This window comes from Melanerpes formicivorus, unplaced genomic scaffold (genome assembly GCF_026170545.1).
Source record: "Melanerpes formicivorus ecotype bairdi unplaced genomic scaffold, bMelFor1.0.p_v2 SCAF_31, whole genome shotgun sequence".
Classification (NCBI taxonomy): Eukaryota; Metazoa; Chordata; class Aves; order Piciformes; family Picidae; genus Melanerpes; species Melanerpes formicivorus.
The window spans coordinates 2,900,204-2,910,758 of NW_027142383.1; the positions used below are offsets into that span (position 1 = coordinate 2,900,204).

The 10,555-nt window shown below is 42.8% G+C and overlaps 1 protein-coding gene across 4 annotated transcripts in view; it reads right to left on the reverse strand.

The window, feature by feature from the left end:
• Nucleotides 1-8,898, reverse strand: part of NIPBL (NIPBL cohesin loading factor) — a 302,820-nt gene extending 293,922 nt beyond the window's left edge. For 2 of the 4 annotated variants that reach the window (XM_068155385.1, XM_068155382.1), the window contains exon 1: nt 8,335-8,898. The gene's annotated coding sequence lies outside the window, so the exon portion shown is untranslated. The remainder of the gene's footprint in view (nt 1-8,334) is intronic. The other 2 variants (XM_068155384.1, XM_068155381.1) reach the window with 1 other exon arrangement.
• Nucleotides 8,899-10,555: the final 1,657 nt, after the last annotated feature.

Genomic DNA, 10,555 nt, shown 5'->3' on the forward strand with positions numbered 1-10,555 from the left:
GGGCACACTGCAGGCTCATGTTCAGCCTACCATCAACCAATACCCCCAGGTCCCTCTCTGTTTGGGAGCTCTCCAGCCACTCTGACCCCAGCCTGTAGCACTGCATGGGGTTGCTGTGGCCAATGTTGCGTACAGCCTTGGGGGGTGGGGGGAAGGTAAGAGCTGACTTTGTATAAGGGAGTGTTTCTGGGGTTGTTGAATTGTGAATATATGTAAATATATCCAGTATATGTTTATTGTCTTTTACACTTCTATATTTAGTTCACTTTTTGTAAATATAGCTTCATTTTTTGCTTCCAAACTTCTGAGCTAATCTGGTGATTTATTCTGAGGGTAAATCTCCGATTTTGTTGAGGGGCAATTTAACCCTACAACACCTTTCCAGCTACCTGCAACCTCAGTTCTTGTCTTTTCCACATTCAAATGAATCAGCACTGTGGATATGCAGAGAATGGGCACCAGAAAACTAAGAGTCTGTACCACATCCCGCTGCTTAGAACCATACTTATTAGGAAAGTCCTGTTGCAAATAAAAAATTGTTCTAGTTTAACATCTATAATCAGAAAGTCAGCTAATTTCTCAGACAATAATAACTTGCCCTTTTTTGGACAGATTTTAGAATGGAAACAAAATGTATATCTGTTATACAAAAAGTCACCTTGATCAAATTTTAAGTTCCTCTCTCAAAAAAATGATGTGTTCAGATGACTTGCAAAGGTCAGAAATTACTTTTTAAACACTTTTTGCTCTAGCATGATCCTTAGGAGCAAATGAACTATTCTGACTTTAAGTTTTATTAATAGTCAGTAAATAAATGGCAGTCACCCAGCATGGAAGATTTCAGCCCAAATGACTTAAGTTTACATAAGTCAGAAGTAAAAATAGTGCCTTTAAATATTGTCAAGAAATTGAGAGGATTCACTACCAGCCTCACCTATACAAAACAAGCAGGGAGCAATGTGCATTCTTAGGGTTGACTAGGAACTCTGCTAAGCAATGTTTATAACTGCCAAATTTTAATAGGACATATCAAAAATATTTTCTATGTTACAGGTTATGCCTCAACAAGAGATTTTTTCAAGGAAGCTGCCAGGAAGAAGCAATCATCACTGAGAATGCTAGTAGAAGAAAATTAATTACCAGTGGTGTCCCCCAGGGATCAGTGCTGGGCCCTGTCCTCTTCAACATATTTGTTGATGATCTGGATGAAGGGGTAGAGTCAGTCATCAGCAAGTTTGCAGATGACACAAAGTTAGGGGCAGATGTTAGTCAATTAGAGGGTAGAAAGGCTCTGCAGAGGGACCTCGACCGACTGGAAAGATGGGCAGAGTCCAATGGGATGGCTTTCAACAAGTCCAAGTGCCGAGTGCTGCACTTTGGCTATGGCAATCCCATGCAGAGCTATAGGCTGGGGTCGGAGTGGCTGGAGAGCTCCCAGACAGAGAGGGACCTGGGTGTGCTGATCGACAGCCACCTGAATATGAGCCAGCAGTGTGCTCAGGTGGCCAGGAGGGCCAATAGCATTCTGGCCTGCATTAGGAATAGTGTGGCCAGCAGGAGCAGGGAGGTCATAGTGCCCCTGTACTCTGCTCTGGTTAGGCCGCACCTTGAGTACTGTGTCCAGTTCTGGGCTCCTCAGTTTAAGAAGGACATTGAGACACTTGAGCGTGTCCAGAGAAGGGCAACAAGGCTGGTGAGAGGCCTTGAACACAAGCCCTATGAGGAGAGGCTGAGGGAGCTGGGATTGTTTAGCCTGGAGAAGAGGAGGCTCAGGGGTGACCTTATTGCCCTCTACAACTACCTGAAGGGTGGTTGTAGCCAGGAGGGAGTTGGCCTCTTCTCCCAGGCAACCAGCACCAGAACAAGGGGACACAGTCTCAAGCTGCACCAGGGGAGGTTCAGACTCGAGGTGAGGAGGAAGTTCTTCACCGAGCGAGTCATTCGGCATTGGAATGGGTTGCCCAGGGAGGTGGTTGAGTCATCGACCCTGGAGGCGTTCAAGGAGAGATTGGACGTGGCACTTGGTGCCATGGTCTAGTCATGGGGTCTGCGGTGTCAGGTTGGACTCGATGATCCTCGGGGTCCTTTCCAACCTGGGTGATACTGTGATACTGTAATTTCCCATTATTTAAACAACAACAAAAAAAAAAAACACCCACCAAACCCATACCCTACCTAGCATTAGCTATAGTAAAAAGTAATCATATCTCCTTAGTTCGAACTAGGAATTTAACAGAAAAATCAGATTTATAATTTTCCCTTCAAAAAACAAAAATTGAAGTTAAATTGATTTTAGTTTGCTACAAAACACTGTCCATGAGTTTTCACCATCTTATAAAAGTCTTACCAGAATTTTCCCCAGCTTTTAGACTGCAAAAGCATACTCCAGTTTATTTTTTTTCTACAGGTACTAAGGTAGTTGCTGTACATCACATCCAATGAAGGCTCTCTAAATTTTTTCCCCCCATCATTAGTATCCAGAAAGCATATCAGAAGAAAAAGAGAAGGCAACATGATGGCATTCAACAAGTCCAAGTGCCAGGTGCTGCACTTTGGCCACAACAACCCCATGTAGTGCTACAGGCTGGGGACAGAGTGGCTGGAGAGCAGCCAGGCAGAGAGGGACCTGGAGGTACTGGTTGACAGCTGGCTGAACATGAGCCAGCAGTGTGCCCAGGTGCCCAAGAAGGCCAATGGCATCCTGGCCTGCACCAAGAATAGTGTGGCCAGTAGGAGCAGAGAAGTTATTCTGCCCCTGTACTCAGCACTGGTCAGGCCACACCTTGAGTACTGTGTCCAGGTCTTGGCCCCCCAATTTAAGAAGGGCATTGAGACACTTGAATGTATCCAGAGAAGGGCAACAAGGCTGGTGAGAGGCCTTGAGCACAGCCCTGTGAGGAGAGGCTGAGGGAGCTGGGATTGTTTAGCCTGGAGAAGAGGAGGATGGACATGGCACTTGAAGCCATGATTTAGTAGTCATGGGGTCTTGAGTGACAGGTAGGACTTGATCTTTCAGGTCTTTTCCAACTTTATTGATTCTATGAACAGAAAATAACATACAAGAGACAGCAGGACAGTCTCTATTAAAACTCAAGATCTGCAAACAAAATTTCAGCAACAAAGTATTTGTAACCTCATCCTTTCCAAGTACCTGGTCAACATAGAGAAAAGACTTAACTCATATGAGAGAGGGGAACTATCACAGACATGTTTAACATTGAAAGAGCTTGATAAATTACATTATTAAAAAAACTACAAAATATTAGAACTATAAAACCAAGAATTAAAATATTAAGAAATGTCAGAATTATAGTTGCTTACTTATAATGTATAAGGGACTGAATTGTAATAGCCATTCACTAAACGATCATATATTGGTTTTGTTGTTCACACAATCCCTGCCTCGTACATGGCACATGACACATCGTTAAACAAATCAGTTACAAAGTAAAACGCCTTCTTTAGGACATTATGCTTTTTTACTAAGGAATTTGAATAAAAAGTAGTTAATAAAGCAAAACAATTTTTAAAAGGTTCCCATCCAAGAGATCTTTTGCTAGAAGCTGCCTAGTTTGAAGGAGCAGGGAAGTCATTGTGCCCATGTACTCTGCATTGGTTAGGCCGCACCTTGAATACTGTGTCCAGTTCTGGGCCCCTCAGTTTAGGAAGGACATCGAAACACTTGAACGTGTCCAGAGAAGGGCAACAAGGCTGGTGAGAGGCCTTGAGCACAAGCCCTATGAGGAGAGGCTGAGGGAGCTGGGATTGTTTAGCCTGGAGAAGAGAAGGCTCAGGGGAGACCTCATTGCCCTCTACAACTACCTGAAAGGTGGTTGTAGCCGGGAGGGGGTTGGTCTCTTCTCCCAGGCAACCAGCACCAGAACAAGGGGACACAGTCTCAAGCTGCGCCAGGGGAGGTTTAGACTCGAGGTGAGGAAAAAGTTATTCACCAAGCAAGTCGTTTGTCATTGGAATGTGCTGCCCAGGGAGGTGGTTGAGTTGCCGTCCCTGGAAGCGTTCAAGGGGAGATTGGACGTGGCACTTGGTGCCATGGTCTAGGCATGGGGTCTGTGTTGATAGGTTGGACTCAATGATCCTCGAGGTCTCTTCCAACCTTAGTTATACTGTGATACTGTGACAGCCATCTAAACATGAGCCAGCATTGTGCCCAGGTGGCCAAGAGGGCCAATGGCATCCTGGCCTGCATTAGGAATAGTGTGGCCAGCAGGAGCAGGGAGGTCATTCTACCCCTGTACTCTGCATTGGTTAGGCCGCACCTGGAGTACTGTGTCCAGTTCTGGGCCCCTCAGTTTAAGAAGGACATTTTTTCTCACCTTTTCTTTTCACTTGAGATTGTGCAGGACCTGATTTGTGTCTTGCTTTCTATCCCTATTGTTCACTGTGGACAATCTCCTCACTTTTGAGGTGCAGTAGATATCAATATAAAGCACTACTCTCCCACATGCTTTGGAAATCAGGATCAGCTACTAAGTATACATGCAACACTAATAAAACAAAAAAATAGCTTAATCAAAGATTTTTAGAATGTAATCCTTTAACAATTATAATTTCAAAAGGGCTTCCTTTTTAAAAGGATCATTATTACACAGTGTTATCACTAATACACATACATCACAAATTTTGAGCATTTCCTTGTAGGAAATCTCTGTGTAACAGAGTGGTCATTACTACAGATGATTAAAAAAATAAAAATCAGAAGAACCTGTATTAGTTCTAATAAAGGCATACGAAAAGAAAGACTAAAAATAAGCAGTATCATAATTACTGTTAAAATATCCACACATTGAATATTATATACTCCTCAATTCCTATAAAGTATAAATTTATGAATCCAAAGATTTCCTTCTTACATCTAGTTATTCAAAAGTATATTTTTTCTTCTGTTTACTAGCAATTGTCCACTAACTTTGCATTTCTTGTGCAAGTTACAACATAAATGTTAATATAAATTTATTATCATTACTTGAACATTTTGTTATATAATGCACATAAAATTACCACACTTGCCACTGAACACTGAAAATTACAATAAGAAACTGAATATTTTTCATTTAGTATCCTTCAAAACACAGTTTATTTATAGAGGAATATATATGTGAAACATTTAGGATTAAGGCTGTATTACCTTAATAGAATAGAATAAACCAGGTTGGAAGAGACCTTCAAGATCATTGCGTCCAACCTATCATCCAACACCACCTAATCAGCTAACCCATGCAACCAAGCACCCTGTCAAGTCTCCTCCTGAACACCTAATCATCATACAAGCACAAAAACCCTATAGTCATTTCCTTGAGTCAGAACCATCTATGGCTTTGATTCTGCAAGAAGAGTTGTATGAACATAACATGGAATCTCAAACATGCAACAAGGTTGCACCAGGGTACATGTACTCCTTTGTGGAACAGAGATCTGCAAATGGTTTTAGTGGTATAATTTTGCTTCTCTGATCCTGTTCTGTTTCTTATAAATCAAAATGTAAAAAATGTTTAAGTGTAAAAAATTTTAAGTGATACCAAACACTAAAAAAGAAATAAAACCTGTACACAGAAAACAAATTCTAAATGCACAAAATAGTCAAAAGCATAAAATAAATGACAGCAAGAAGAAAATATTTTCCTCTTTCAGTTAAAACAGTTGTTACAACTAACACCTTGAGAATAATTAGTTTCGTATTTCTATAACACGAATAAAGCCTATAGCATCCTTAAGCAGATAGCTCTTGTGATAAACAGCAGACCGGTATAAAACTCCTAACACTAGGGAAAAAGGAGTATGAGAGAGACAGTCCTGCTTCTCACATGCAAGTTGTTATATACTAAAAATACAATCTAAAGAAAAAAAATAAGTCATCTTATAAACATTTCCACATTAAGTATTTCTGTATAATAAATATATTTTCCAGAGATAAAGAAATTTACAACTACATATGTATTTAATCCTGAACTGGTTCCATCATCATAGCTGGATGAGTCTCTGGCCAGCCTGATCTAGTGTGGGGTGTCCCTGCCCATGGCAGGGGGGTTGGAACTAGATGATCCTTCTGGTCCCTTCCAACCCTGACTGATACTATATGTTGCAGAACAAAAACAAACAAAAAAATCATTACAAATAGGTAGCATCTTAAATTTCCCTCTATAAATATAGCTATTTTTCACACCAGAAAAAACACATGCTTTCCAATTTTAATATAAAGAAGGAGGAAAAAAGTGTGCCATAAACATAACTCCGGCAAGATAAACTTGACACGAACTATGGTAACTTATTTCCTGCTCTTATCTACTATTTTTAAAGCAAACCTCACTAAACCAAAAATAAGCCAGAAGAGTTCATTACTGTTAGCTTAAACCCATTCTCGTTAAAATGAGCTCTTTGAAACAGATGACAAAAGAAACACTAGCGCTCATGTTGTTTCCTGATGATGAAAACTACTTCTGCATAGTCCGTTCTATCCTGTAAAGCAGAGTTGCACACGGCCAAAAGAAAACAGCAATTCGGCGACACACCTAGATAGAAACAGTTAGAAACAACTAGTGGCTCCCCCTGCAATTCATAAAGTTTAAAAATAATAAGCTGCTTTTTCAAAGTGTAAATGGTTCTTCTCCACACACGGAGGCCTGAGGCCCAAGGTCTTATTACAAAGTGTCTAACAGAACCAGACAGCACAAAGACAGGAATGGGAGATTGGTGGGAGTGAGGGAGGCCGGGATTGGGACTGAACAGGATCTTCAGGCTTTTTAAAATTCAAACTGCTCCCTGGCCAATACAAATCATGGACACACTGCTGACTACTACACGGATTTACAGCATTGAAAACACATCTTCTACATGACAGCTATATTAATTTCACCCTTATAAACATGTATTGGGGTACTCAGAAACATGATAGCACAGTTTATAAAGACTAAACACAATATACGATAAAGTTACATTATTAGACACATTAGCCAATCACTTTTACAACACACCTGCTTGAACAACTAAAAAAACCTACTGAAAAACAGACAAATTATGTTATATTGATACTTGTTTGCCATGTACAAATTTCCTTTTTATATGAAAGATGAAACTTGGTATCTTAAAATTTCCCTCAATTATGTTATTTCTGTAGGAGCATTTTTGTTAGTTCATAGGGTGCTTGTTTTAAATCTACCTCAATTTTTAATAACACTCTCGACTCTACCACGCAGTAAAAGCAAGATCTACTTTACTGTAAAATAACTACCTGACAATCAATCATTTACAAAACACATTTGACCTATTAAAATGGCACCTAATTACATATTCAAATATTACGGATACAAACAACTAATAACAACCTCAGGATCTCAAAGTGATATGGCCTGACAAGAAAGGATAATGTTTTTTAAGCATTCCTCACTTTTCCTTTAATTAAATTTACTTTTCATTTTCAAGTACTTAGGGTAAGAGCTCATCCTCACCTTGGCCCCTGAAATGCCATAAACATAGCACGTTACACATCACCTCTCCCCCATTTTCTATTAAGAGTATAAAATAGTATTTAGTCTGAATTTAGTAAAAAATCCTGTAACATATACATAACATGAATATTGAAATTGTGTGGAGTATCTGAAACAATATGCTTATCTATTTCCTGTCTGCAGGTGTCCGTGTTGTGTCAATCATCCCACAAGCACTAGTTTTACGCTATAAATAGGGATTAACACACTAATCAATTGTTATATTATTTAGAGATTAAAACTCTGCACATTATAAATCCATGTGCATTTGGACTTTTCAGTGTCCCAGAACGGAAGCAGGAGGTTTGCAAAGGGAGCTGGCATTTTTGTTTCTGAGTATTTACATTGACCCTCTTTCCCTATTCCTCCACTTCTCTACTTCAGGGGGCTGTCTGTGCTGGGACATTCCTTCTTTCTGCCTTGCCCTGGCCAAGTTGTAAATACGGCAAAAGGATCAGTGCCCGTTTGCGGATAACTGCATTGTTTCTTCCTCCTCCTGCTCTTCTCCGGGTTGAGGCCTGTCACCGAGAAGCCGCTTCGCCTTTCTAATCCCCGAGCTAAAGTAAAGGCGCTGGCCGGTGGGCCTACGCTCTCCACTGGGCCTGGGCCTCCCGACATCCCAGGAAGAACCAATTTTCTCCGCCAACCCCAAGCGTGCAGGAAAAAGGGTTGCAAAATAAACACCTCTGGTTACCACTTATTCCCCTCTACTTCGGGTAACAGCTAATCCTCAATCCTTTCTGCTCCCGGCAGAGATGGGCCGCCTGGGCTAGAAGGCCTGGCCCACTGCTAGAGAGGGCAAGGAGGGGAAAGGGAGACAAGAGGGTATTACCTGAACAAATTGGCGCCTGAATCCAACGAGAATCCGAGAGAGGGAGAGAAATCCGCCCCCTCCCTCCTCAGGGGAGCTGCCGCCGATACTAGGCCGCCGCCGCCGCGAAGCAGGAGGATGAGGGGAAATAATATAACAACAATAATCCGGACCGGGAGGGGGGTTGGCTCTTCTTCCGTCTCCTCCTCAGTGCAGCGAACATGTAGAGCTGGGGGGTGAACAGCCGAGACAAATCCGTTTCCCCTGAGCCTGTTTCACATCAACCCGGTTGTTCCGGCCGAACCGAACCGGTTCAGAGACACACTATGAGAGGCAGGGAAGCAGGGAGTTGGACTGGGGAGGGGGGGAGGAGGGGGGGAGGGGAGAAAAGAGAGATTTAGGGGGAAGAAACAAGAACAACAGGAACAGCTGCTAAGGGGCCGCCGCCGCTCCCTCTGTATGTGCGAGTACAAGAGGGTGGGGGAAGGTGGCAGCCTGGGCACAGAGAACTGCTACCGAGCGGAGGACAGAAGGGAAGGAGAGGAAGAGGAGGAGAAAGGAAGGGTTCCTGTATGTGCGTCTCAGAACAAAATGCCGACCGGAAGTGCAGCTGCAGGAATAACTCCCCCCACCGGCGCTAAACACCAACAGCCTCTCCCTTCCCACCGCTTCGTCTTCACTCGCTTTACTAGTATCGCTGCCGCTACTGTGCTGCTTCACGTAACTTCTATCCCAGCTCCGCTGCAGCGAGGGGGGCGGAGGGGCGCGGCGGGGCGGCTGCTCCCGCGGCTGCTCCCTTTATCCTGCCTCACTTGGCAGCAGCAAGCACAGCTGAGTCTCCGCGGTATGGTTGTTTTTCCCCTTCCCTACCCCGTCAGCTGCTGCCTGAGTTTCTTTACTCTCCTTTTCTGGTGCGTGGAAGAAGACCGAAGTTTAAACTTAGGTCTATGCTAAGAGAAAGGCAGATACTGATTTGTGATGAAGTGGTTGTTAAAAAAAACCACACGTTTTGGGTTTTATTTTTGCCTTCCTTAAGAACGCTGGGGAGGAGGCCTGCAAAATGCCACTTCTCAGGAGACAGGCTTAAAAAGGCATCTTGAAATAAACCCACAAAGGCGATAGTACCGCCCGACTCCCCACCCCCGCAGCGGGTGAGATGTGTCAAACCTGGGACACTTGCTGGAGTTACTGTTATCATTTATGTCTGTCTCTGGGTGTAAATAGGCCGCGTTGCAGGAACTGAAACATCTGATGCTGAAAGCATTACCGGGGCGAGGATTTTTAGGTGGACGTCCCGAACTGGAGTGGATCTTTAAAAAAATATTTTTGGACGAGCATGGGGGAAAATGCTGATCAGGTGAAGGGCCTTTTATTAAAGGCTGCTGCTCCCCACTGCCACCAGATTTACTGGAAATGTTTTAATTGTGAATTATGTGAAGAAGTATTCGGTGAAAAAGAATGTCCTAGTCTGAAAGTTTTTCTGGTTTTCCTCTGTACAGGTAAAGCAGCGAACAATCATAGAGTGAGATAATAGCATTTATATCGGATTAATTAACTATGTCTTTTCCTACTCATATTGTTTTGCTCAGCAGTACTTGGACAAAAATAATTTGATTTTCAGAGGAAGCCTTCCTTGTTTGTGGATTTCAGGATTCAGCCATATCCTGTGACACGTAAACACACCTTTTCATCTCCGGATGCATATTATTTGTGCAAAGGGACAATATATTATATCAAATGCACTTGAATCTTTCCAAGTCTTAGGATTTCCTGAATAATACTCTTTATTAAAGATTTTTATCAAGCTTAAAGAACTATTAAATTTGTAATGTTGGATGAGTCAAAGTTCACTTTACAAGGAGAGCCGCTGCTCTCCTTTTCGGGCTGCGGGAATCGCCATCGCTGCTGAGTTTTGCCGCGAGGAAGGAGCAGCCGTCCTTTCATGTGGTCAGAGTCGTGATCCCAGCGGCGGGAGCGGCTGAATTTAAAAGGGTCAGCTGCGGCTCACGGGGGCTCTCTTCATTGGGCAGCTCTCCTGTATTCTCTTGTACTCTCACGCGCCGCCCCACTTTTTCTAAATTTTTGTTGTTGTTGATTTGTTTTTTTTGTTGTTGTTGTTGTGCAGTAGGTGCTGTGGCCAGGGACAGGCATGGTTGTAACTCGCAGCAAAATCTCCCTAAAAAAAAATCAGTGTCGACCCAGACTGAGGTAGAACAGAAGCAGGTAGCTCTCCAGGTATCTG